Source organism: Hypanus sabinus, chromosome 8 (assembly GCF_030144855.1).
Source record: "Hypanus sabinus isolate sHypSab1 chromosome 8, sHypSab1.hap1, whole genome shotgun sequence".
In the NCBI taxonomy this organism is placed as follows: Eukaryota; Metazoa; Chordata; class Chondrichthyes; order Myliobatiformes; family Dasyatidae; genus Hypanus; species Hypanus sabinus.
In genome coordinates, this window is record NC_082713.1 from 89,531,196 (window position 1) to 89,556,247 (window position 25,052).

A 25,052-nucleotide genomic window follows, 5' to 3' on the forward strand; every position below is an offset into this window, starting at 1 on the left:
TGCCTTCCTGTTCTTGCCACCAAAGTGGATAACCTCACATTTATCCACATTAAACTGCATCTGCCATGCATTTGCCCACTCACCCAACCTGTCCAAGTCACCCTGCATTCTCATAACATCCTCCTGACATTTCACACTGCCACCCAGCTTTGTGTCGTCGGCAAATTTGCTAATGTTACTTTTAATCCCTTCATCTAAATCATTAATGTATATTGTCCCAACACCAAACCTTGACGTACCCCACTGGTCACAGCCTGCCATTCCGAAAGGGGCCCGTTAATCACTACTCTTTTTTTCCTGTCAGACAGCCAATTTTCAATCCATGTCAGTACTCTGCCCCCAATACCATGTGCCCTAATTTTGCCCACTAATCTCCTTTGTGGGACTTTATCAAAAGCTTTCTGAAAGTCCAAGTACAGTACATCCACTGGCTCTCCCTTGTCCATTTTCATAGTTTCATCCTCAAAAAACTCAAGATTAGTCAAGCATGATTTTCCCTTCATAAATCCATGCTGACTCGGACTGATCCTTCTACTGCTATCCAAATGTGTCGTAATTTCCTCTTTTATAATTGACTCCAGCAAATTTCCCACCACTGACGTCAGGCTAACCGGTCTATAATTCTCTGTTTTCTCTCTCTCTCCTTTCTTGAAAAGTGGGACAATATTAGCCACCCTCCAATCAGCAGGAACTGTTGCTGAATCTATAGAACATTGGAAAATGATTACCAATGCGTCCACGATTTCTAGAGCCACCTCTTTAAGTACCCTGGGATGCAGACTGTCAGGTCCCAGGGACTTATCAGACTTCAGACTCAACAGTCTATCCCACACCATTTCTTGCCTAATATAAATTTCCTTCAGTTCATCCTTTACCCTAGTTCCTTTGGCCACTATTATATCTGGGAGATTGTTTATGTCTTCCCTAGTGAAGACAGATCCAAAGTACCTGTTCAACTCATCTGCCATTTCCTTGTTCCCCATAATAAATTCACCAGACGACTTTACCCAGACTGGAAATGATGATTGGTGCCTGGAACCCAGGGGTGGTTTCAGAAGTGAGTTGGAATTCAGAGTTTCTCTGACAACAGCAACAATCAATGATGATTAAGAACCGTGAACCCTGAAACCTTTGTGTCTTTATGTGTCTTTGTGCTTTCTATTTTATGATAATAAATTAGGCTTAAGTTACTTTATTGTCTAGTACACTTTTTACCACATCTCCGGGACTCTCAAATAGTTTTGGTCTGATCATCCCAGCCCATTACAATTAGTTCTATGTTTTGGAGTTATAAAACGTAACTTGCGGCAATGAGGAAGTGAACCTGAGGTGACCACCTAACCCGTTGAAGTGCAGCACACCTTTTCCTTCAGAAGGAGGAGAAAGGCGGTTGAGTTCAAAACAGAAGGCAGAAAACAGATGAAATTTATGGGTTCATAAACAGTGAGTACCACGTGATGTGATAATAATAAATAAAAAAGTAGAAATAAATAGAAAAGTAGAAATGTGATAATAATAAATAAAAAAGTAGAAATAAATAGAAAAGTAGAAATGGCTGGCAACATTAGAAAGACAGATGCATTTAATTACACAAAAGATAACTGAGTGATGTATACTAAGGAAACTGAGCCCTATTTTAAAGAAAGTGGATCAGCCAATGAGAAAGGAGTGCCAATTCTGCTGAGTGCAATTTGTGGAAGAGCATACAGTTTGCTTGGAGCAAACCAACCAAAATGAGCTTGGCAAATATGAAACTAATGCAGGAACATTTAGAACTAAAACCACTGTTGATTACACATGCTTTAGGTTTCTTCAGTGGAATCTAAAGGAAGGGGAGTCCATATCAGTTTATGTGGCTAAATTCAAGAAATTTTCTGAGCATTGTGAGTTCAACAATGGGCTTAATGATGCACTGATAAATCATTTAGTTTATGGAATCTTACCAGAAAGCAATTAAAAAAAATGGCTCCTAACTGAAGAACAACTCACATTTAAAGGAACAGTTGAAATCTAGGTGAACTCCAGAACATTTGGGAGGTGAAGGGGTGATAGATAGGGCATATAGAGACATGTCCAAGGTGCAGGGCACAGGATGACAAGGTGCCGGGTGACAGTTAGTAAGAAGAAAGAGGTTAAAGAGCCAATGCAGAGTACCCCTGTGACCATCCTCCTCAACAACAGGTTTATCACTTTGGATACCATTGGGGTGGGGGGGGAAGGTTGACCTAACAGAGAAAAGTCACAGTCAAAGATCTCTGTCCCCGAGTCTGCCTCTGTGACTCAGAAGGGAAGAGATAAGGCACATTGTAGTGGTAGGGGATTCTGTGGCCAGAAAGAAAGTTGTAGAAGGTACGTTGCTTCCTCGTTGCTAGGACAGGACAACTCAGATTGAGCCTTCAGTGGGAGGTGAATGGTGAGAGGTTATGGTACCAATGACATAGGTAAGATGAGTGATGAGGTTCTGCGTAGGGAGTTCAGGGGGTTAGGTACTAAGTTAAAGAGCAGGATCTCCAGGGTTGTGATCTCAGGATTGTTATTCATGCCATGTACTAGTGAGGCCAGAACTAGGGTTATACAGTTTGATATGTGGCTATGGAGTTGGTGCAGGAAGGAAGGCATAAGATCTTTTGATCAATGCAAGGTTGGACCAGTACAAAAGGGACAATTTGCAGCTGAACTGGAGAGGGACTGATGCTCTAGCAGGAAGGTAGTTAATGCTGCTCAGTGGGGTTTAAACTAGAGTTGCAGGGGAATGGAAACCAGAGTGCCAGAATACTTAGTGGAGAGACTGTGGAGGCAGATGTTTGTAAGATCTCAAACAAAGTCAGGAATCAAAAGGTTGAGGATGGTGCAACTAGTGTCCTGAGCTGTGTATATTTCAATGCAAGAAGCATCGTAGGAAATGCAGATAATAGTGCTGAAGATGAGGTAGCTGGTTTACAAACAGAGGCAATGTGTAGTGTGGAGAGGCTGTTGACAGAGCAAAATTGGAGTCAACGTAAAAGGTGGACAAAAACCGAAAAAGGGTGAATGTAGGACTGAAGGTGTTGTATCTGCATGCATGCAGTATATGGAATAAGGTGGATGAACTTGTAGCACAGTTTCAGTTTGGCAGGCATGATGTTGTTGTCATCACTGAATCATGGCTCAAAGATCATAGCTGGGAGTTTAATGTCCAAGGATACACATCGTATCAAAAGGAAAGGCAGGAAGGCAGAGGGGGTGGTGTTGCTCTGTTGGTAGAAATTGAAATCAAATTATTAGAAAGAGGTGACATAGGGTCAGAAGGTGTTGAATCATTGTTGATAGAACTAAGGAACTGCAAGGGTAAAAAGACCCTGATGAGAGTTGTATACAGACCACCAAACAGTAGTAAGGATGTGGTCTACAAATTACAATGGGAGATAGAAAATGCATGCTAGAAGGACAATGTTACAATAGTCATGGGGGATTTCACTATGCAGGCAGATTGGGAAAATTGGATTGGTGCTGGATTCCAGGAGAGAGAATATCTAGATGCCAAAATCTGCAGATGCAGGAATTCCAAGGGAGTTCCACCAAATTCTGGAGGCTCAACAGGCCTTGATAGAGTGGATGTGGAGAGGATGTTTCCTATGGTGGGAGAGTATAGACGACACACTCTGAATAGAGTGTTGTACTTTTAAAATAGAGATGAGAAGGAATTTCCTCAACCAGTGAGTGGTGAATCTATGGAATTATTTGCTACTGGCAGCTTTGGACCCAAATCTTTGTGTATATTTAAGGCAGAGTTTGATATATTCTTGATTGGTCAGGGCATTAAGAGATACGGGGTGAAGGCAGGAGATTGGGGCTGAGAGGAAAATTGCATCATCCATGATGAAATGGCAGAGTAACTCGATGGGCCAGATGGCCTAATTCTGGTCCTGGTCTTATGACTTTTGAGATCATGAGGAGCACCGAAAGGTGAATAGCTAAAATTTTGCCCCCAGAATAGAGGAATCCAAAACCACACATAAGTTTAAAACGAAGTGGGGAAAGATTTAAAAGGGACAAATTCTTCACACAAAAGATGGTTAGTATATGGAATGAGCAGCTAGAAGTAATAATAAAGCTGGGTACAAAACTATTATTTTCCATCATCTAGAGGACTATGTGGATAGGAACGATTTTGAATGATATGGGCCAAGAAAGGAGTGTACATCATGAACGAATAGGGATACAATACCACACCTACTTGCACATAGATGTGCCCCATTGTTGAAGATGAGATCATTCCTACCAGGAAGTTAGAGGATTACAAAGCTTATAAAAGCCAACAGAAGCTTACAATTAAAGCAATAAGGAGAGGTAAGATGAAATATGAAGGCTGACTATAATCGAGTGATTGAGATACTACATGATGCCATTTCCAAACACCTGGACAGCAAAGGTACATGCATCAGGATGCTCTTTATCAACTACAGCTCAGCATTCAACACCATCATCCCCTCAAAACTAATTAATAAACTTTAAAACCTTGGCCTTAATGCCTCCCTGTGCAATTGCATCATTGATTTCCTTACTTGCAGACCCTTGCCCATTTTAGATTGGCAACAACATATCCTTCACAACCTCCATCAGCACAGATGCACCACAAGTCTACATGCTTGCCCTCTGCTCTATTCACTGTACATTTATGACTGTATGGCTAAGCACAGCTCCAATTCCATATTCAAGTTTGCTGACAACATCACTGTCGTAGGCTGAATCAAACATGGCAATGAATCAACATATAGGAGGGAGTTTGTAAATCTGGCTGAGTGGTGCCACAACAACCTTTCAAGTCAGCAAGACCAAAGAGCTGATTTTCACTTCAGGAGAAGGAAACCAAAGGTCCATGAACCAGTCCTCAGAGGATCAAATGTGGAGAAGGTCAGCAACTTTAAATTCCTTGGTGTTATCATTTCAGAAAACCTGCCCTGGGTCCAACACATTGGAGCAATTATGAAGAAAGCACAGCAGTGCCTCTAATTCATTCAGAGTTTTCAAAGATTCAGTATGACATCTAAAACTGACAAACTTCTCTCTATGTGTGGTGGAGAGTATATTGACTGGCTGCATCACAGCCTGGTACGAAAACACTAATGCCTTTGAATGGAAAACCCTACAACAAGTAATGGATACAGCCCAGTTAACCTTGGGTAAATCTCTTCCACTATGAGCACATCTACATGAAGCATTGTCGCAGGAAAGCAGCATCCATCATCGGGCACCCCTACCACCCAGGTCATGGTCTATTCATGCTGGTGCCATCAGGAAGAAGGTACAGGAGCCTCAGGACTCTCACTACCAGATTCAGGAACATTTATTGACATTCAATCATCAGGCTCTTGAACCAGTGGGGATAATTGTACTCAACTTCACTTGCCCCTTCATTGAAATGTTGCTACAACCTGTGGACTCACTTTCAAAGAGTCTTCATTTAATGTTCTCAATATTTATTCTTTGTTTGTTTGTTTGTCTGTTTGTCTGTTTGTTTATTTATTTATTATTTCTTTTTGTATTTACACAGTTTGTTGTCCTTTGCACACTGGTTGAACACCCAAGTTTGTGTGGTCTGTCATTGTGCTTATTATTCTATTGTGGGTTTATTGAGTATGCTCACAAGAAAATGAATCTCAGGGCTGTATATGTACTTTGATAATAAATTTACATTGAACTTTCATCTATCGAATAATATAAAAGTGGGGATACCAAAAGTTTGTTCAGATATATGAAGTGTAAAAGAGAGGCAAGAAAGGCAAGAGTGGATATCAGAGAGCTGGAAAATGATGCTGGAGAGGTAGTAATGAGGAATGAAGAAATGACAAACAAATTGAGTAAGTATTTTGCATCAGTCTTCACTGTGAAACACTGTTTGTCATGGTTCCAGTTGGCCTTTCTCCTTTAACACTCCTTTCTCCCTGATTATGCCCTAAGTTCAGTCATTAGATCTCCAATTGCTGCTAGTTTACTCAATTACCATACACCTGGTTTTCATCAGAGACTGTGAAATAAGTACAATAGTGTCAGTATCACAGGTTACCAGTTTGTTGGTCTATTCCCATGTGATAACTTTGTTTCTTGACTGCTTAGAACTGTTTGTTCCAAGTTCAGCTCCAGTTTCAAGATATTCCATGAAAACCCCGTCTCTGTGTCAAGACTCCATATCAGAGCTTCGTGTCAAGATTCCTCATGTTTGCTGTTCAACATTCACATCTGCACCAGCATCCCCAACTCAATCTCCATGCCCGTGTCCTGCACTTGGGTTATTCTCATTTGCACCGTGCAACACTGTTAAGATACAAAGTGGTTTCTTACCCAGGTTGTGAGGCTGCTGATTTCTCTGCCACCACTGAGGTCTCATCATGAGTGAAGTGTCAGTAACATTATACTTTTCAACTTGTGTCATAAATGTACCTTATTGTTTGTTTGTGATAATATTAAGTTACTTGTTGTGTATGTGAGGTCATATACTGTGCTGTGCACCATGGTCCAGAGGAACATTGTTTCATTTGGCAATATATATGCATATGGCTGAATGACAATAACCTTGAAGTTGAACTTGAACCTGAAGAAGCGGTATGCCAGAAGTTCAAAAGTGTCAGGGGGAGAAATGAGTGTCATTGCTATTACTAAGGAGAAGGTGCTTGGAAAGCTGAAAGGTCTGGAGGGTAGATAAATCTCCTGGATAAAATGGACTACATCCAAGGGTTCAGAAAGAGTTGGCTAAAGAAATTTTGGAAACATTAGTGGTGACCTTCCAGCAATCACTAGATTCTGGAATAGTTCCAGAAAACTGGAAAATTGCAAATGTCACTCCACTCAGAAGGAAGGGGACAAAAAGCAGGAAATTATAGGGTTAGCCTGACTTCAATGGTTGAGAAGGTGTTGGAATTCATTATTTAGTTTGAGGTTCTGGCGTACTTAGAAGCACATGAAAAATAGGCTATATTCAGTATCATTTCTTTAAAGAGAAACCTGACAAATCTCTTGGAATTCTTTGGAGAAATAATAGACAGGATAGACAAAGGAAAGTCAGTGGATGTTGTTAATGTGGATTTTCAGAAGGCCTTTGACAAAGTTCTACATGAGGCTGCTTAACAAGATAAGGCCACAAGACTAGAAGACAGGAGCAGAATTAGGCCATTTGGCCCATTGAGTCTGCTCTCTGCCATTCAATCATGTCTGATCCTTTTCTTTCTCCTCAGCATTCCACTCCCTGGCATAGCCCCTGTAATCTTTGATGCTGTGGCCAACCAGAACCTATCAATCTTAGCCTTAAATACACCCACTGACCTGGCCTCTCCAGCTGTCTTTGGTAATAAGTTCCACAAATTTGCCGTCCTCTGGCTAAAGAAATTTCTCTGCATCTGTTTTAAATGGGCACTTCTCTATCTTGACTCCCTCACCATCAGAAATGTACTTTCCACAATTACTCTCTTAAGGCCTTTCAACATTCAAAGTTTCAAAGAGATCCCTCCCTCTACCATCCTAAATTCCAGTGAGTACACACCTAGAGCCATCAAACATTCCTCATATGATAATCCTTTCATTCCCAGAATTATCCTTGTTAATCTCCTCCAAACCCTCTCCAATGCCCGCACACCTTTTCTTCGATTATGGAGCCCAAAACTATTCACGATACTCAAGGTGAGGCCTCACCAGTGCCTTTTAAAACCTTAGCATCACATCTCTGCTCTTGTATTCTAGACCTCTTGAAATGAATGATAACATTGTATTTGCCTTCCTTACCACACACTCTATCTGCAAGATAATCTTTAGGGTGTTCTGTATAAGGACTCCCAAGTCACCTTGCATCTCAGATTCCTGGATTTTTTCCCCGTTTAGAAAATTATCTACACATTTATTTCTTCTACCAAAATGCATGACCATGCATTTTCCAACATTGTATTTCGTTTGCCACTCTTGCCCTTTTCCCTAATCTGTCTCAGTCCCTCTGCAGCCCACCTGTTTTCTCAACACTACCTGCCCCTCCACCAATCTTCATATCATCTGTAAACGTGGCAACAAAACCATCTATTCTATCATCTAAATCATTAATATACAGCATAAAAAGTAGTCCCAACACTGCTAATTCTGTTCCTATATCTCAATCTTTTGGTCTGGTGTCTGGAAAATTTTGACAACTCTAGATCAGGAGATGTGGACTCCACTGTTAATACCAGCATTTATTATCCACCACTAATTCTCCTGGAATTGAGGAGGAAATGAAAAGTTAATTACATTGCCTGTCTGGAATTATGTGTGAAAATTGGAGAAAGATGTCAGAATTCTTGCTCTGAAGAAATTTTTACAGTAATTTGTAGTTTTGTGTGACTGTTTTATTTAAATGTCCAGGTACATAAATTTACTTTCTTTCTAAATCTTTTTTATTATTATTAGTAATATGGACAGAATACAAATGATATATTGATAAAGAAATTACCAACATACAAATTCCATTACATATGAAAAAAAACATACATAATAGTTACAATATAAATGAGTTTACCAAGACATAAGCCATAAAATATATGTATGAACATGGTAAGTCTAAATATTTCATAATATATGATATAAAAAACAGAAAAAAGAAAGAAAAAAAATAAAAAATATATATAATGCAAAACTAGCTAATCTACTAATCTAATAACTAATAACTAATATAGAAGAAAAAAAAAGCAAAAAAAAGAGAGAAAAAAAGGGGGCTGTTTATAATATCTCACAAAAATAAATATTCATCAATGCCGTCACTTCCGGTCCTCTCAACATACATAAGCTAAAAGCTGGGAAATCAAATGAACTTGGCACAGGGTCATATTACATCATATGAAAATGTTGAATAAATGGTCTCCATAACTTTTCAAATTTAATAGAAGTCTCAAAAGCACCACTTCTAATTTTTTCTAAATTTAAATATAACATAGTTTGAGAGAACCAATTAAATACAGTGGGAGGATTAATTTCCTTCCAATTCAACAATATAGATCTTCTAGCCATCAGAGTTAGAAATGCAATCATTCAAAGGGCAGAAGAAGATAAATGCAGTGAGTCTAACATTGGTAAACCAAAAATTGCAGTAATAGGATGAGGTTGTAAATCAATATTCAAAACCGCAGAAATAATATCAAAAATATCTTTCTAATATTTCTCCAAAAATGAACAAGACCAAAACATATGAGTTAAAGACGCAATTTCAGATTGACATCTATCACAAATAGGGCTAATATGAGAGTAAAAATGAGCTAAATTTATCCTTGGACATATGGGCCCTATGTACGACCTTAAATTGTATTAATGAATGTTTGGCACATAACGATGATGTATTAACTAATTGAAGAATCCTATCCCAATTCTCACTAGAAATAATAAGACTAAGCTCTCTTTCCCAATCCTTTTTAGTCTTATAAAGTGACTCTGAACGTATCTTCATAATTATATTATAAAGTTTTGAAATAAGACCTTTTTGAAAAGGGTCTAATTCAAATAAACTCTCCAAAATATCTGAAGACACAAAATTTGGAAACGTAGGGAGTACAGAACTTAAAAAATGTCTAATCTGTAAATATCTATAAAAATAAAATCTAGGCAAGTTATATTTGTTGGATAATTGCTCAAAAGACATGAAACAATTGTCCAAAAATAAATCAGAAAATCTTAGTAATCCCTTAGTTTTCCAAGCCGAATAAGCTTGATCTATAATGGAAGGGTGGAAAAAACAATTAGATACAATAGGACTATTTAAAACGAATTGAGTCAACCCAAAAAATCTCCGAAATTGAAACCATATACGCAAAGTATGTTTAACTATCGGGTTGTCAATTCGTTTCGGCAATTTAGAAAGAGCAAAAGGGAGAGAAGTCTCTAAAATAGAACCCAGAGCATAAGCTGATACAGATTTAGTTTCTAAACTCACCCAACGAGGGCCGAAAGATCCACCCCCATCTTTCAACCAACATAACAAATATCTAATATTAACTGCCCAATAGTAAAATCTGAAATTAGGTAATGTTAACCCGCCTTCCTTTTTTGTCTTCTGTAAATATATTTTACCTAACCTGGGGTTTTTATTCTGCCATATATATGAAGAAATTTTAGAGTCAACATTAGTAAAAAATGATTTCGGGATAAAAATTGGTATCGCTTGAAAAATATATAAAAACTTAGGTAAAATAACCATCTTAATAGCATTAATCCTACCTATTAGGGATAAAGATAAAGGTGACCACTTAGTAAACAAACCTTTAATCTGATCAATTAAGGGTAAAAAAATTAAATCTAAATAAATCTTTATGGTTTTTTGTGATTTTGATCCCTAAATAAGTAAAAGAGTCATTAACTAATTTAAAAGGTAAATTTCCATAAATTGGGACCCGTTTATTCAAAGGAAACAATTCACTTTTATTAAGATTTAACTTATACCCAGAAAACTCACTAAATTGAGCCAATAATGATAAAACTGCTGGAATGGATTTCTCCGGGTTAGAAATGAATAGTAATAAATCATCTGCATACAAAGATAACTTATGAATATCTGTCCCACGATTAATACCCAAAATATCCTGTGATTGTCTGATGGCAATTGCCAAAGGTTCTAAGGCAATGTTAAATAGTAATGGACTAAGAGGACATCCCTGTCTAGTGCCCTGAAATAGGCGAAAAAAGGGAGATCTTTGATTATTGGTAAACACTGAGGCTACTGGGGTATGATAAATCAATTTAATCCATGATATAAATATCGGACTAAAATTAAACTTCTCCAACACATTAAATAAGTAAGGCCATTCAACTCTATCAAATGCTTTCTCCGCATCTAATGAAATCACGCATTCTGAAGTGTCATGTGAGGGAGTATAAACAATATTCAACATTCTCCTAATGTTAAAAAAAGAATAGCGATTTTTAATAAAACTGGTTTGATCATCTGAAATAATTTTGGGTAATACCTTCTCCAACCTAGATGCCAGTAACTTGGAAAAAATCTTGGAGTCTACATTCAATAAAGAAGCACAGTTAGTAGGGTCTTTATCTTTCTTCAATATTAGAGAAATGGAAGCTCTATAAAAAGATTGTGGCAACTTCCCCAATCTAATGGCTTCCTCAAAAACCTTACCTAACCAAGGGGAAAGAGTAGCGGAAAAAAATTTTAAAAATTCAACTGCATAACCATCTGAACCCGGTGCTTTCCCAGAATTAATTGAGGAAATAGCCCCTTTAATTTCTACATCCGTAATAGGAGTACCCAATATTAAAAGATCATCAGATGATAGTCTTGGAAAATTTAATTTCTCAAGAAAATCAGACATGGTATTATGATCTTGAGGAAATTCAGATTGATACAGGGAGGTATAGAAGTCTTGAAATGCCTTATTTATCTCATCATGATTAACTGTCAGATTCCCATTCTGCTGACAAATCTTAGTGATTTGACGTTTAACCAAAGCATTCTTCAATTGACTAGCTAACAGTTTACCAGATTTATCACTATGTATATAAAAATGAGATTTAGTTTTCATTAATTGATTTTCAATCGAGGATGTAAGTAATAAACTATGTTCCATTTGAAGTTCAACCCTTTGTTTGTACAGCTCCTTACTAGGAGCAATCGAATATTTCTTATCAATCTCTTTAATTTTATCAACCAATAAAAGAGTTTCCATCTTAGTGCGTTTCCTCAAACCAACAGAATAAGAAATAATCTGTCCACGTATATACGCTTTAAAAGTGTCCCAAAGTGTTCCGCAGGAGATATCATCTGTAGAATTAGTAGAAAAGAAGAAGTCGATCTGCTCCATAAATTTTATAAAGTCAGAGTCTTGCAACAAGGTAGAGTCAAATCGCCATTGTCTGGCATTAGAAGCTGTATCCGTAAATTTCATAGAAAGTAATAATGGAGCATGATCAGAGATAGCTATAATATCATAGTTACAACCGACTACCAATGGAATAAAACAAGAGTCTACAAAAAAATAATCAATTCTCGAATAAGAGTGATAAACATGTGAGAAAAAAGAAAACTCTTTGTCTTTAGGATGCCGAAATCTCCAAATATCAAAAACTCCATTGTCAGTCAAAAAAGAGTTAATACAAGTGGCCGACTTATTAGGAAAAGTCTGAATAGATAAAGATTTATCCATCAGAGGATTTAAACAACAATTAAAGTCACCACCCATTATTAACTTATATTCGTTTAGATTGGGTAAGGAGGTAAATAAGGACTTAAAAAAGTCAGGACAATCCACATTTGGAGCATAAACATTAACCAAAGCAACCTTTTTATTACAAAGTAAACCCATAATTAACAAAAATCTATCATTCGGATCCGAAAAAATATCATGTTGAACAAATGGAATAGAGGAGTCAATAAAAATTGAAACTCCTTTTACTTTAGCATTCGAATTTGCGTGATACTGTTGACCCCTCCAAAATCTAAAAAAACGAAATTTGTCCTCCTTCCCCACATGAGTTTCTTGTACAAAAATGATATGAGCATTAAGTCTTTGGAATACTTTGAAAATCTTCTTTTGTTTAATTGGATGATTTAAACCATTAGTATTCCAAGACACAAAATTAATGGTCTGAGCCATAATTCTAAAATCAACCCTTTGGTATAGAAAGGGTTAACCAACTTATAAACTCATGCACCCGGAAGAGGAACAAAAGTAAAGAGAAGACCCGGAAGTGACAACAACACAGACATATTTGAAGTTCAAAAACAGCCCAAATAAAAAAACTAACACAAACTGGTGCAAAAAAAATAGAATTAGAAAACAGACCATCCCCCCACCCCCCAAGAAAAAGAGAAAAAGCCAACATATGACTTAAAAAAGGAAAAAGTAAGACTAATCCTACTCCCATGTCAGCTGAAGAACATATATAAAGGATATATATAAAAAAAATCACCCCAACTTTAAAAATTAAAATCGTTATAATAAAAACCATATTTCTAAGTATAGTTAGTTGTAAAAAAAAATAAAAATATAGTCACTAAAAAAAAATTATAAATCGGGCTCTAGCCCAGACAAAACAAAAAATATTTAAGCTATGATAAGCGATGCATTGTAGGAAGAAGACGAAAGAAAGAAAATAAATAACACCATCTTAAGCAAAACCAAAAATCTTTTTCAAAAAACCACCATCTTAATCAAAGAAAAATTCACTTTCAAAGAATTAAAAATATACCTTCGAAGGAACAAAGTTAATGGACAAGTATGTAGTATAATGATTAAAGTGTATAAGGCAAAAACAATTAATATGACGAAAACGCACTTTAACTTAAGTATAAAGTATAGGATGAACCTACACCAATAACCAGATTTTAATTCTGGTTTAAGAGATCGAGAACCATCTTACACGATCAGAATTGTTCGTTTATTAGAGACCGGTGTCTGTAGCAGTAGGGAAGTTCTCCTCCAGATATTTTCTCGCTTCTGAAGTTGAAAGAAAAACCTGGCGTGGAGCATTCGACGGAGAGATTCGAAGCTTCGCAGGGTATAGAAGCGCAGGTTTCAGATTTTTCTCATAACATTCAGCCATCAATGGTTTAAAAAGAAGCCTTCTTTTTAAAAGGTCAGGGCTAAAGTCTTCGACCAGGCGGAAGCAGAATTCTTTGAATTTAATCATTCCTGCCCGACGAGCTGCTCGTATAAGTTGTTCTTTGTCATGTACATAATGGAACCGGACAATTACCACCAAAGGTTTGTCTGTAGCACTCGGTGATTGACGCCGAATTCTATGTGCCCGATCCAATAAAGGAGGGTTATTCGGGAAAATCGTTGGAAACGCGTCTATTAAAAGTTGAGCAAAATATTTCGAAGGGTCATCTTTTTCTATGCCGTCTGGAAGACCAAATATACGTAAGCTCTGTCTTCTGGACCGATTCTCAAAATCGTCACTCTTGGCTTTAAGGGCTTCCATCAGCTTAATGGTCGAAATTAAATCCTGTTGCAGTTTTTCAATAGTCAAATCTCACTTCTGAGCATCTTCTTGCAGAGTCGCAATAAGAGCTTGTTGCTGTTTAATTACTAAATCCGTCTTAACCATGTACTCTTGAAAACCCTTTATATCTTCTTTAAAAAATTGTTGTAGTTCATCAAATTTTTTATCCAAAACCTCCATAAACAATTCATAAGTTAATTGAGTTTGTTGTGGCGGAGCCTGCTTCTTTCCGTTACCGTTCTGATTGCGTCCGGGATCCCGTCCCTTAGACCTGAGAGACATTTCTGTTTGCATATCTTCAAAAGTTCACAACAAACTCTTGGCAGTAAGTTCAAAAATAATTAACAAAGAAACTTTCGGTATAGGTAAAAATAAGCTGAATAAGGGTGATCAAAGGTTAAAAAAAAGTAAAGGTTATGGAGCGAATCCAAAACAGTACTCACTCCATAAGCATCTCCAGCTGACTCCATAAATTTACTTGATAATTAATATAAACACATCTAGTGATACAGTAGGAATAGTTATTAACAGTGTTGAGACCACAGTTCAACCCTTGCCTCTGGTGCTGTCTGACTGAGTTTGCTATAGAGTCTGCAATGCGGAACATGAAAACTGGGCCCTCAGCTCACTATTTTCATGCCAAGCTTTTTGCCCATATAAATGAATCCCATTTGTCTTTATCCTTCTGTGTTGCCTGTTTAACAGTCAGTATAACTACTTCCTAAACACAGTGATTGTATTAGATTCCACCATTTCCTCTAACAGATGGTTCCAGATATCAACTGTTGTGGTAGTTAACAGGTTAATCCTATTCCACTCAGTTAGCTGCTCGCACATGGGAGTTCACATACTATACAAGCAAGGTTATCAATAAAGTTCAGTTAGAGCCGGCTGGTGGCGTAGTGGTATCAATGCTGGACTTTGGGGCGAGATCCAATTTCGAATCCCAAGTTCGAATCCAGCCGCATCCCGTTACCAGCTGGTGATCTCTTCTGGCAGAAGGCAAACTACTGCTGTGACTTGTGTGATTTTCCAATATGTCAGAGTGGCGTGGAAGGAAATTGTCTGCTACCAATCATCTACCTGGAAATAATTCTGGATATGACATACCCTGCATGCTGGGTAGCCTGCATGCTGCTGTGCTCTGTACACTCCCTCTTAATGAACACAGTATTAACCACTATGTAAAGCCAATTCCCTCAAATTGCATCTTAAAAATTCCCTGATCTCACATTAAACCTATGACCTCTTGTTTTTGACAATCCTACCCTGTGAAAAAGATTCTGACTACTTGTGAAAGAGATTCTGTCCCTTGTAATTTATACCTCTCTGTCAGGTCTCTCCTCTCCTCCACAGCCGATCTGAACTCTTCCTATAATGGTGAAGGTAACAGCTTGGTTAATTTTCTCTTTACCACCTCCTATAATGCAGTGAGGAGAATAGGCAGTGTAATGTTGCTCATAAATTCCCAACTCTTATATTCTATGTCCTGACTGATGAACAAAAGCATACCATACAAATTCTTCACCAATTCATCTCCCTATGCCACTTTTAGGAAATGGTGCACTTGAACCCCAAGGTCTGTCTGTTCATAAAAATCCAAGCATGCGTTGGATCCAAGATGCCTTAAACTTCTGGACTAGCATAACCTGTGAGACCTTGTCAAATGGCTCATTATCATCCACCAATCAACATCTCCCACTTGTTTTCAATATTCTATTTTCTTCAAAATAACTGAAAGCTGGTCAAAGCCAGAGATCTGGTCACTGTGGCTTTCCCTGATAGTTTCTCCCATCCCCCAGCAGTATCCAAAGAGTTATTGAGGAGAACTCCTCGGGAATGCTGCACTGTCTGTCTGTTCCCTTTCCCTCTCCTATGACTCTAGGAGCTGTCCCTGTAGCTGCTAACTATGGCGGATCTCCTGGCAAGATGGCGGCAAGACTGGCTGCAGCAGCACCTACGGGGTCAACAGAAGGTGCTACTGCTCTGCTTAAACGTACTTTAGCAATCTAAAGATCCTGCTACGCATTAAAAACTGTAAGTACTGCAGGTCTGCACCATCAGCGGGTCGCTGGCTGGCGGAGGTAACGGAGGATCCGTGCAATGTGCTGCTGCCTGAGTCAATGGAGGCTTACAGTCAAATAGCAAGTGGCCGTTGTGGTCGGTTTTGTTGTGTTCGCAAGACCTTTTGGGCATTGTTAATCTGATATACCGCAAGTTCAATCCACTGATTTATTGCATGAGAGCAGGGGCGGATGGTTGGGGAGCTCCCTGCCCTTGTGGACGAGGCCTGAAGCTGTGGCATTGCCTGTTTGCGGCTGCCCAGAGTGAGGGGATGAAGCCGTTACTCTTCGCTGTGAGCGGTGTGGCAAGGTGTCCAGAATGGGGTTGGAGCTGCTCTCCCAGAGTTCTGCTCAGCAGAAGACAAGCTCTCTTGTGGTCAGCTGCAGAGCTTTGACACTTGTAAGCTGCTTTTCAGCTGTCGGGTGATGTGTCCGAGCCGTTGAGCTCCACTGGGGATAGCGCACCCAGTTGTGGTTGACTGAGGAGTCTGGACTCTATAGATTGTCTGGTAGTGTTTTTACTAATTATTCTATACGTGCCTGTATATGCAAGGACTGGGCCTCTAAGCTGCAATATCACCTAGTGGGTGTCAGGGAAGGTCGAGAGGTGATCTCAGGGGTCTGCATCGTTGTATTTTTACTAATCTTCTATCTGTGCTCGTATACATGAGAACTGGGCCTCAAAACCACAGTGTCATCTAGTAGGCGTGGGAACAGGTGGACATATGATATCGGTGAGGTGGGGGCGTCTGGACTTTGCACATGCATATTTTGCATCATTGTATTTTCCTGATATTCTATGTGTTTGTTCACTTGCATGTGCAAGGACAGGGAAATCAAACTAGTTTGGGATGGACATTGGGAGTCCTTTATTCTGTAATGACTATTGGTATTGTATTTTAGCACCTTGACCCCACAGTAATGCTGTCTTGAAATGACAATTCAACTACAATTGAATTGAGCTCCACATTCTGCAAAATGAGTCCAGTTCCATTTCCAGGTCCCTACTGTCGTCTGTAAGGAGTTGCTCCATGATGCATTTTTCACAGTTTAGCAATTAGGGAGACTGAAGGTCTCCCAAGTTTCCCACAATATATGAAAGGTTCACACCACTCCTCTGGGATCTATTCTTGCTACTCTAGTTTGAAAGAAAGAAACTAAAACTTGAATAACCTCAACTTAGCCTCCACTCCCTCACCGCAGCCTCTTGAGCCAATGGATCAGATTCCCCCCGTACCCCTGTGCATTCACACGTTGTTTGTTCCCAAAGTAGCCATTCCACTCAAACTTCTTTATATTAGCACTTGCTGAGTGACTAAGTGCCAACAGCTGTGAATTTGTGAAATTACAAGTAGATAAAGGGGACAAGAACTTATCTTGTTTTGCAGACTTTCTGAAGTTTGGGAATTCCTTTGCATTAACAATAAAGCTTAGTGATAGACAGCAATGACATTCACCTTGCCGCTATAATACCAATCCAGTTCACAGCAGAGTATCAGTCACTCAATCAGTTTAAAAGCCAACAGCAATATTCTCCCAGCCGACAGTATGAAGGATATAGAATTCACAATGCACATTTATATTCACATTGAAGTCCAGGTTGATCGATTGAGAGAGACATCCCAGATAAATTTAACAGTGGCAAAGGCTATTTACCTCATAACCAGCTTCATGGTTCTTCTCAAAATTGTTTACAGGTGTTATTTTTAAACTAATTCAAGTTTATAAAACAATAGAAGAATTGCTCATAATCTGAGAATCTCTTTATTGACACAATTAGCACTTCAAGGCACTTAGTTAAATTTATTAATCCATTTAGTTTTCAATTTTATCTATCTTAGTTAGAAAATAATACTTGAGCAGCTACAGAAAGCAAAGGGTGAACATTCCAATTGTTTGTAAATATCAAGTCTGAAATAGAATACTAGTCCTGCACAAGCAAATAGAAATGCAAGTTCTAAAAGTAATATAACACATTCAATTATATAGAGGTATTTACAGATTTTGAAAGCTAAATGAGTCTTACCAGTGTCAGCATTGCACTGCAGGAAGGATACAGGTGAAGTGCAGTATCGATTCAGGTTCTGGGCCTTTCAACAGCCCAGCTACTGAGTAAATGGTGGGATGTTCAACCCTATGCACAGAACATCATTTCTATGGTTTTGCTGCTCAGGTAATCTATAAGTATTATTTACTCACTTCCTGTACACTCATTTACAAAATATTGCACTCCCAAGCATAATGAGAACTGGATATCCTTGACTGGAAATTCTCTATTCTTTCATCCAAGTTGTAAAACAACTTCAATGCCTCACAAGTGTCACTTCACCTGGAACCCATAATGGCTGTTCAATGCTGAGAAATTCATCCTGGCACTTTCTACTCTCCTCCAGCTTCATTTCCAATAACTTCAATGGAATTTAATTTCAGAAACTGAAAAGAATGTGCTGCAGCTACAATTTTTGTGTTTCCAACCACAAATGAATATAAAGCACGTACATCCATGCTTTCTCCCATCTCCTAACCAACTGCCAAGTACGTCATAAACTTACTGTCAAATCTGTGTGTTTTAATTTTTGATAACAAAACACTTGTAAAGCTCGTCAGACAGCATGAAATCAGTCATTTGGCCTTCTAGGTCCCTGACCTACTAAAATACATTATCTTAAATCTGTGCCCTTTCGTTTTAGATATATCTGCATCTCGGAAAGTCTTCTATATTTCCAATCTCTGCTGTCAAAATTTTGATATGTTCGTCAGATTCCCCTTAGCCTCTGTGTAAACAAATCCAGTGTTTCCTCATGAGGGAAATGTCCCAGTCTGGGCAAGGTCCCAGTGTAACTTATCTGAACCCTCTCAATATCCTTCCCATAGTGTGGTGACCAGAATTGTACAGGTGCTCTTGCCTTGACCTCATCAATGGTCTGAATCATGATTCTCCAGTTTCTAGATTATTCCCACATTATATACCCACATTATGCAATGTCCTGGGCAATTCTGTAATGATGGTCACACTACCTTCCCACCTTCACATAATTGAAGAATGCCTTGGGGTTTTCCTTTACCCTACTCGCCTACCCTATGGGTCTATTGAGGAATATAGGTAGCAGGAAAGGAGCTTAAGAAGGGGCTGAGAAGAGCAAGAAGGGGACATGAAAAGGCCTTGGCGAGTAGAGTAAAGAAAACCACAAGGCACTCTTCAATTACGTGAAGAACAAGGATGACAGGAGTGAAGGTGGGACCGATTAGAGATAAAAGTGGGAAGATGTGCCTGGAGGCTGTGGAAGTGAGCGAGGTCCTCAATGAATACTTCTCTTCGGTATTCACCACTGAGAGGGAACTTGCTGACGGTGAGGACAGTATGAGTGAGGTTGATGTTCTGGAGCATGTTGATATTAAGGGAGAGGAGGTGTTGGAGTTGTTAAAATACATTAGGACGGATAAGTCACTGGGGCCTGACAGAATATTCCCCAGGCTGCTCCACGAGGCAAGGGAAGAGATTGCTGAACCTCTGGCTAGGATCTTTATGTCCTCGTTGTCCACAGGAATGGTACCGGAGGATTGGAGGGAGGCGAATGTTGTCCTATTGTTCAAAAAAGGTAGTAGGGATAGTCCGGGTAATTATAGACCAGTGAGCCTTATGTCTGTGGTGGGAAAACTGTTGGAAAAGATTCTTAGAGATAGGATCTATGGGCATTTAGAGAATTATGGTCTGATCAGGGACAGTCAGCATGACTTTGTGAAGGGCAGATCATTTCTAACAAGCTTGATAGAGTTCTTTGAGGAGGTGACCAGGCATATAGATGAGGGTAGTGCAGTGGATGTGATCTATATGGATTTTAGTAAGGCATTTGACAAGGTTCCACACAGTAGGCTTATTCAGAAAGTCGGAAGGCATGGGATCCAGGGAAGTTTGGCCAAGTGGATTCAGAATTGGCTTGCCTGCAGAAAGCGGAGGGAATACATTTGGATTGGGGGGTTGTGACTAGTGGTGTCCCACAAGGATCGGTTCTGGGACCTCTACTTTTTGTGGATGTGGGGGTAGAAGGGTGGATTGGCAAGTTTGCAGATGACACAAAGGATGGTGGTGTTGTAGATAGTGTAGAGGATTGTTGAAGATTGCAGAGAGACATTGATAGGATGCAGAAGTGGGCTGAGAAGTGGCAGCTGGAGTTCAACCCAGGGAAGTGTGAGGTGGTACACTTTGGAAGGACAAACTCCAAGGCAGAGTACAAAATAAATGGCAGGATACTTGGTAGTGTGGAGGAGCAGAGGAATCTGGGGGTACATGTCCACAGATCGCTGAAAGTTGCCTCACAGGTAGATAGGGTAGTTAAGAAAGCTTATGGAGGGTTCGCTCTCATAAGTCGAGGGATAGAGTTTAAGAGTCGCGATGTAATGATGCAGCTCTATAAAACTCTAGTTAGGCCACACTTGGAGTACTGTGTCCAGTTCTGGTCGCCTCACTATAGGAAGGATGTGGAAGCATTGGAAAGGGTACAGAGGAGATTTACCAGGATGCTGCCTGGTTTAGAGGGTATGGATTATGATCAGAGATTAAGGGAGCTAGGGCTTTACTCTTTGAAGAAGAGGAGGATGAGAGGAGACATGATAGAGTTATACAAGATATTAAGAGGAATAGACAGAGTGGACAGCCAGCACCTCTTCCCCAGGGCACTACTGCTCAGTACAAGAGGACATTGCTTTAAGGTCAGGGGAGGGAAGTTCAAGGGGGATATTAGAAGAAGGTTTTTCACTCAGAGAGTGGTTGGTGCGTGGAATGCACTGCCTGAGTCAGTGGTGGAGGCAGATACACTAGTGAAGTTTAAGAGACTACTAGACAGGTACATGGAGGAATTTAAGGTGGGGGGTTATATGGGAGGCAGGGTTTGAAGGTCAGCACAAAATTGTGGGCCGAAGGGCCTGTAATGTGTTGTACTATTCTATGTTCTATGTATGGCTGACTCACCCGATTACTCTGGCTCCTTTGAAATTCAATGCTGGTCCTATCTCATCAGCTGACAGGTGTTCATGTACTCAATCTCTCATTAGGAGGGAAATACCTAGCATGATTTATGGTGATCAACACACACAAAATGCTGTAGGAATCCAACAAGTCAGGCAGCATCTATGGAGAGAAATTGAACAGTTGGAGTTTCACACTCAAGACTAGAAAGGGCGGTGGCAGGAGCCAGAATATGAAGGTAAATGGAGCACAAGCTGGCAGGTGATAGGTGAGTAAGTGAGGGGGAAGGTGGGTGGCTGGGGGTGGAGTGAGGGGGGATAGAGTAAGAAGCTGGGAAGGGATAGGTGGAAATGGTAAAGGGCTGAAGAAGAAATTATCTGATAGGAGTGGACCATGGAAGAAAGAGAAGGAGGAGGGAACTCAGAGGGAGGCAATGGACAGCTGAGGAGAAAGGGTGAGAGGATAACCAGGAGGGGAAATAGAAAAAGATAAAGGAAGGGAAGGGGTAGAGATTACTGGAACGTGGAGAAATCAATGTTCATGCCATCAGGCTACCCAGATGGAATACAAGGTGTTGCTCCTCCAACCAGAGAGTGGCCTCATCATGGTGGTAGAGAAGGCCGTGGAAAGACACGTTGGAATGGGAATAGGAAATAGTTGAAATGGAAGGTCACCAGAAGATCCTGCCTTTTGCAGCAGGCAGAACAAAGGTGTTTGACAAAGCAGTTCTCCAAACTGTGTCAGGACACTACAATACAATGTTTTATTGTCACCAAACAATTGGTACTAGAGCGTACAATCATCACAGTGATATCTGTTTCTGTGCTTCGCGCTCCCTGAAGTACAAAAGAAAATGGTGGACAGAGGGATCCTAAAGCCCCTCCTCTTCAATCTGAGCAGCAGCCCAGCTCTTTTCCCATGCTTCCTCAGTAAATAGTGCATCATTCCAGATTTCCATCGATGCAGTGTGTTGTTGGCAGCTCTTTGAGTTTGGTGGACGCATCCCGCGGGGATCGATCGGCGGGTCGCAACGTTGGGTGCTCCAGGTCAGGCCGAGTGCCACTTCCAACTGTTGGGGGCCTGGGCTGTCGATCGGGTCAGGCCCCGAAGCCAAAACTTAATCCCAGAGGTCCAGGCTGCTGGCTGAAACAAGACCGTGAACTGTGTCACGGTTGCGGAGGCCTCCGATCCAGCTGAGCCCCGGGCTCGATTTCCGAGGTCGGCAGCGGAGGCCTCACTTCCGGCAACGAGGCTCTACGGTGGTCGCTCCTGGGAAGCGTCTGGGTATCTTGAGGTCTCTGACATCACTTCTGTGTGCTCGCTTGCTTCGACGAGCTGCTGGTCGGAATGGGCCGTGTCTCCAGGCGCTCTGACATGGTAGCAGGCCGCGGGTCTCCGGGAATGTGGTGGACCTCGGACCAGACCTCGATGATCGGGTCCCGGTATGGTCTGGAGTTGAAGCAATTCTGGTGCATCGATGATCTCCAGCTGAGTCAATAACTTCGCCAGGGTGTTGTTGATCTTACTAGATGTAGCAAATTGGAGGTTTAGAAGGGTTTCTCGGGTACAGGATAGTGCAGAGGGTAGTTTGCTTGGCAGAGTCGCCAGTTACCGGCACCATGTTAAAATCATCTAGGAATAATGGGTGCAATAGACAACCCCAACAGTAAACAGTCAAGTAAAGTGTTGCCTCACTTGGGCAGACAACTTGGGGCCCCAAATGGTGTTGAGGGAGCAGGTATAGAGGCAGATGCAGCACCTGTCATGTTTGCAGGGATTTATCTCCGGAGATTGTGATTTGAGATAGAAGAGCTACAGAACAATTTGACGTTGAATGGCTGTGAATGAGCTGGCAGCAGTAAGCTCTCAATTCTGTTTCTTACTGCTCTTGACAGATGGATTTCCCTGTAGCAAAGTTTTGCGGATGAGGTCCTCCTCTGTGTAACACCCTGGGAAAGGTTTCTCTGTTGACGTGATGGTCTTTCTGTAGAAGCACTGCTAATGTAATGATTGTTCTGTAGCAGCAGTGTTTGGGTTATGGTTAGAGATAGTGGGGTTTTGGAATGTGAGCCGTCCAATGAAGGGAGTGTTTTTTCTTGTTGTGTGCCTGAGACTGAGGTGATCTGGGTCTTTCATTTGGCGGATGATGGGGAGAGAAGATGTCAGAACAGAGAGGTTGCAAACACCAGAAAGGAGTGGACTTGGAGTGGGGCTGGGAGTTGATGAAGCCCGGTGAAATTGATGGAGGACCAAAGGAAGGGAAGTCGTGAGCTCCAACTTGTGCACATTAGACTGTTTCATTAAAATAGCCCCTTTTCTTTTTGTTTTACTTTACTAACCCTTTAGTCAAATTAAGAATTATAAAACTAAATCATTTAATTGTGTATATTGTGTACTTTCTGTTATTTCATGGTACTGATTTGCAACAGGGTAACACATCACACAGCATCCACACAAACAGGAGGTTTTGCTCATCAACCTCATACATTTGGTGGGATCAGAGATAATATTTCCTAGAAAGGGAGAGAGTCTTCCCTAGACTTACACAGCCGACAGAACCTGAGGGTTATACAAGTGTACATCCCATGGTATGAACTTCCCACCTATTTTATCCACTCCTTAAAACATACAAGTAAAGCACTGGCAGACAGCTAATACATTTCATGTGACTTGACTAGCTGTCAACAACATTGAATGTTTCTTCAAATTCAGAAACATTCAAAATCAGGAAGTTACACTTGCTTTTGAAATTAATAAATATTTTTTAAAATTAAATACTCAAAGCCCAAAGAAAGGAGTAAATTCAATAAAGTGCAATTTTGTCAAATACTAATGCTACTTCTTTACAACGATTACTTTGCATTAAAATGAATGCAGTCACTTATCCTCAGACAGATCTAACTTAAGTAACCAGATTCCCAAATGTATGGATTCAGGAATTGTTGGAGGCTGGAATTCTATCTGTTGGATTGTATTGAGAGTTATTGCTAAGGAACAATTATAGGAAATCTAGAACATCATGATCGCAGGAAATTCAGATTGTTTTGTATTTTTACATGCTTGTGACAAAATTCATGCTTGTTAAGTAAGTAACTGGATTGCCCAAGGAACTACTATCTTTTTTCAGAGAGAAATACAATATGCAAACAGGCCCTTCAGCACTCCAAGTCCCTGCTGGCCATTTACACTAATGCTATCTTAATCCCATTTAAAAACATTGGGATGTGAGAGGGGGTCAATTCACCCAGAGGACACACAGGTATCATCTGAGGTCAGGATTGAATGCTAGTGGTTGGCACTACGAGGCAACAGCTCTAGTGTGCTGCACAGAGGAAAAACAATTGTTTACTTTAAATGCAATGCACATAAAGCAAATCACAAGAAACTCCTTAAATCTTGCCCTAGGTGCTAAGTCAAATCAAAGAAGACCAACACTAAAGGGTTTCTTTTGACAAGTACACAGAACTTCAGCATTCATTGTGTATGATTGTCTTTCCATTTTGAGCAATTTTCAAAAGTCAGAAGATAATGCTAGGTTGTGACAGTACAAAGTAAAAAAAAACAGAACATAGTCATTCAGAACACATTACCTCTTGAGAAACTCAGAACGTGGATTTGAGAACAGTTGACATTCTTATCTAAACCAAGCCAATGTCAAAACAATGTTCAATCTCTGCTAGGCTTATTACTTAGTGAGTCCTTCTGTCATGATGTGCACTGGAAATGTCAGAGCAAAGGGAAGACAATCTCCAATGTAGAGACTGTCAGTGACCAGAGTTTGTTCATAATAAGTTTGCTAGAAGGAATAAAATGTAGACTATTTTCTAAACTGGGAGAAAATATATTTAAAAAATCGGAGGTATAAAGGAAGTTGTGCAGGCCTCTCTAAAAGTTAACTTGGCAGCTTGTGTCAGTGGTGAGGAAGGCAAATGCAATGTGAGCATTCATCTGGAGAGGTCTAGAATATAAGAGCAAGGATGTAATATTGGAGCTTTATAAGAAATTGGTCAAACTGCACTTGGAGTACTGTTGAGAGGATCACCAGGGCCTCCCTCCCCATTTTTGTGGCATTTACTGGGTGT

General features: G+C 40.0%; 1 long non-coding RNA gene across 1 annotated transcript in view; it reads right to left on the bottom strand.

The window, feature by feature from the left end:
* LOC132397778 (uncharacterized) overlaps positions 1-25,052 on the bottom strand; it is a 35,689-nt gene that overhangs the window by 10,001 nt on the left and 636 nt on the right. The gene's annotated exons all lie outside the window — the stretch shown is intronic.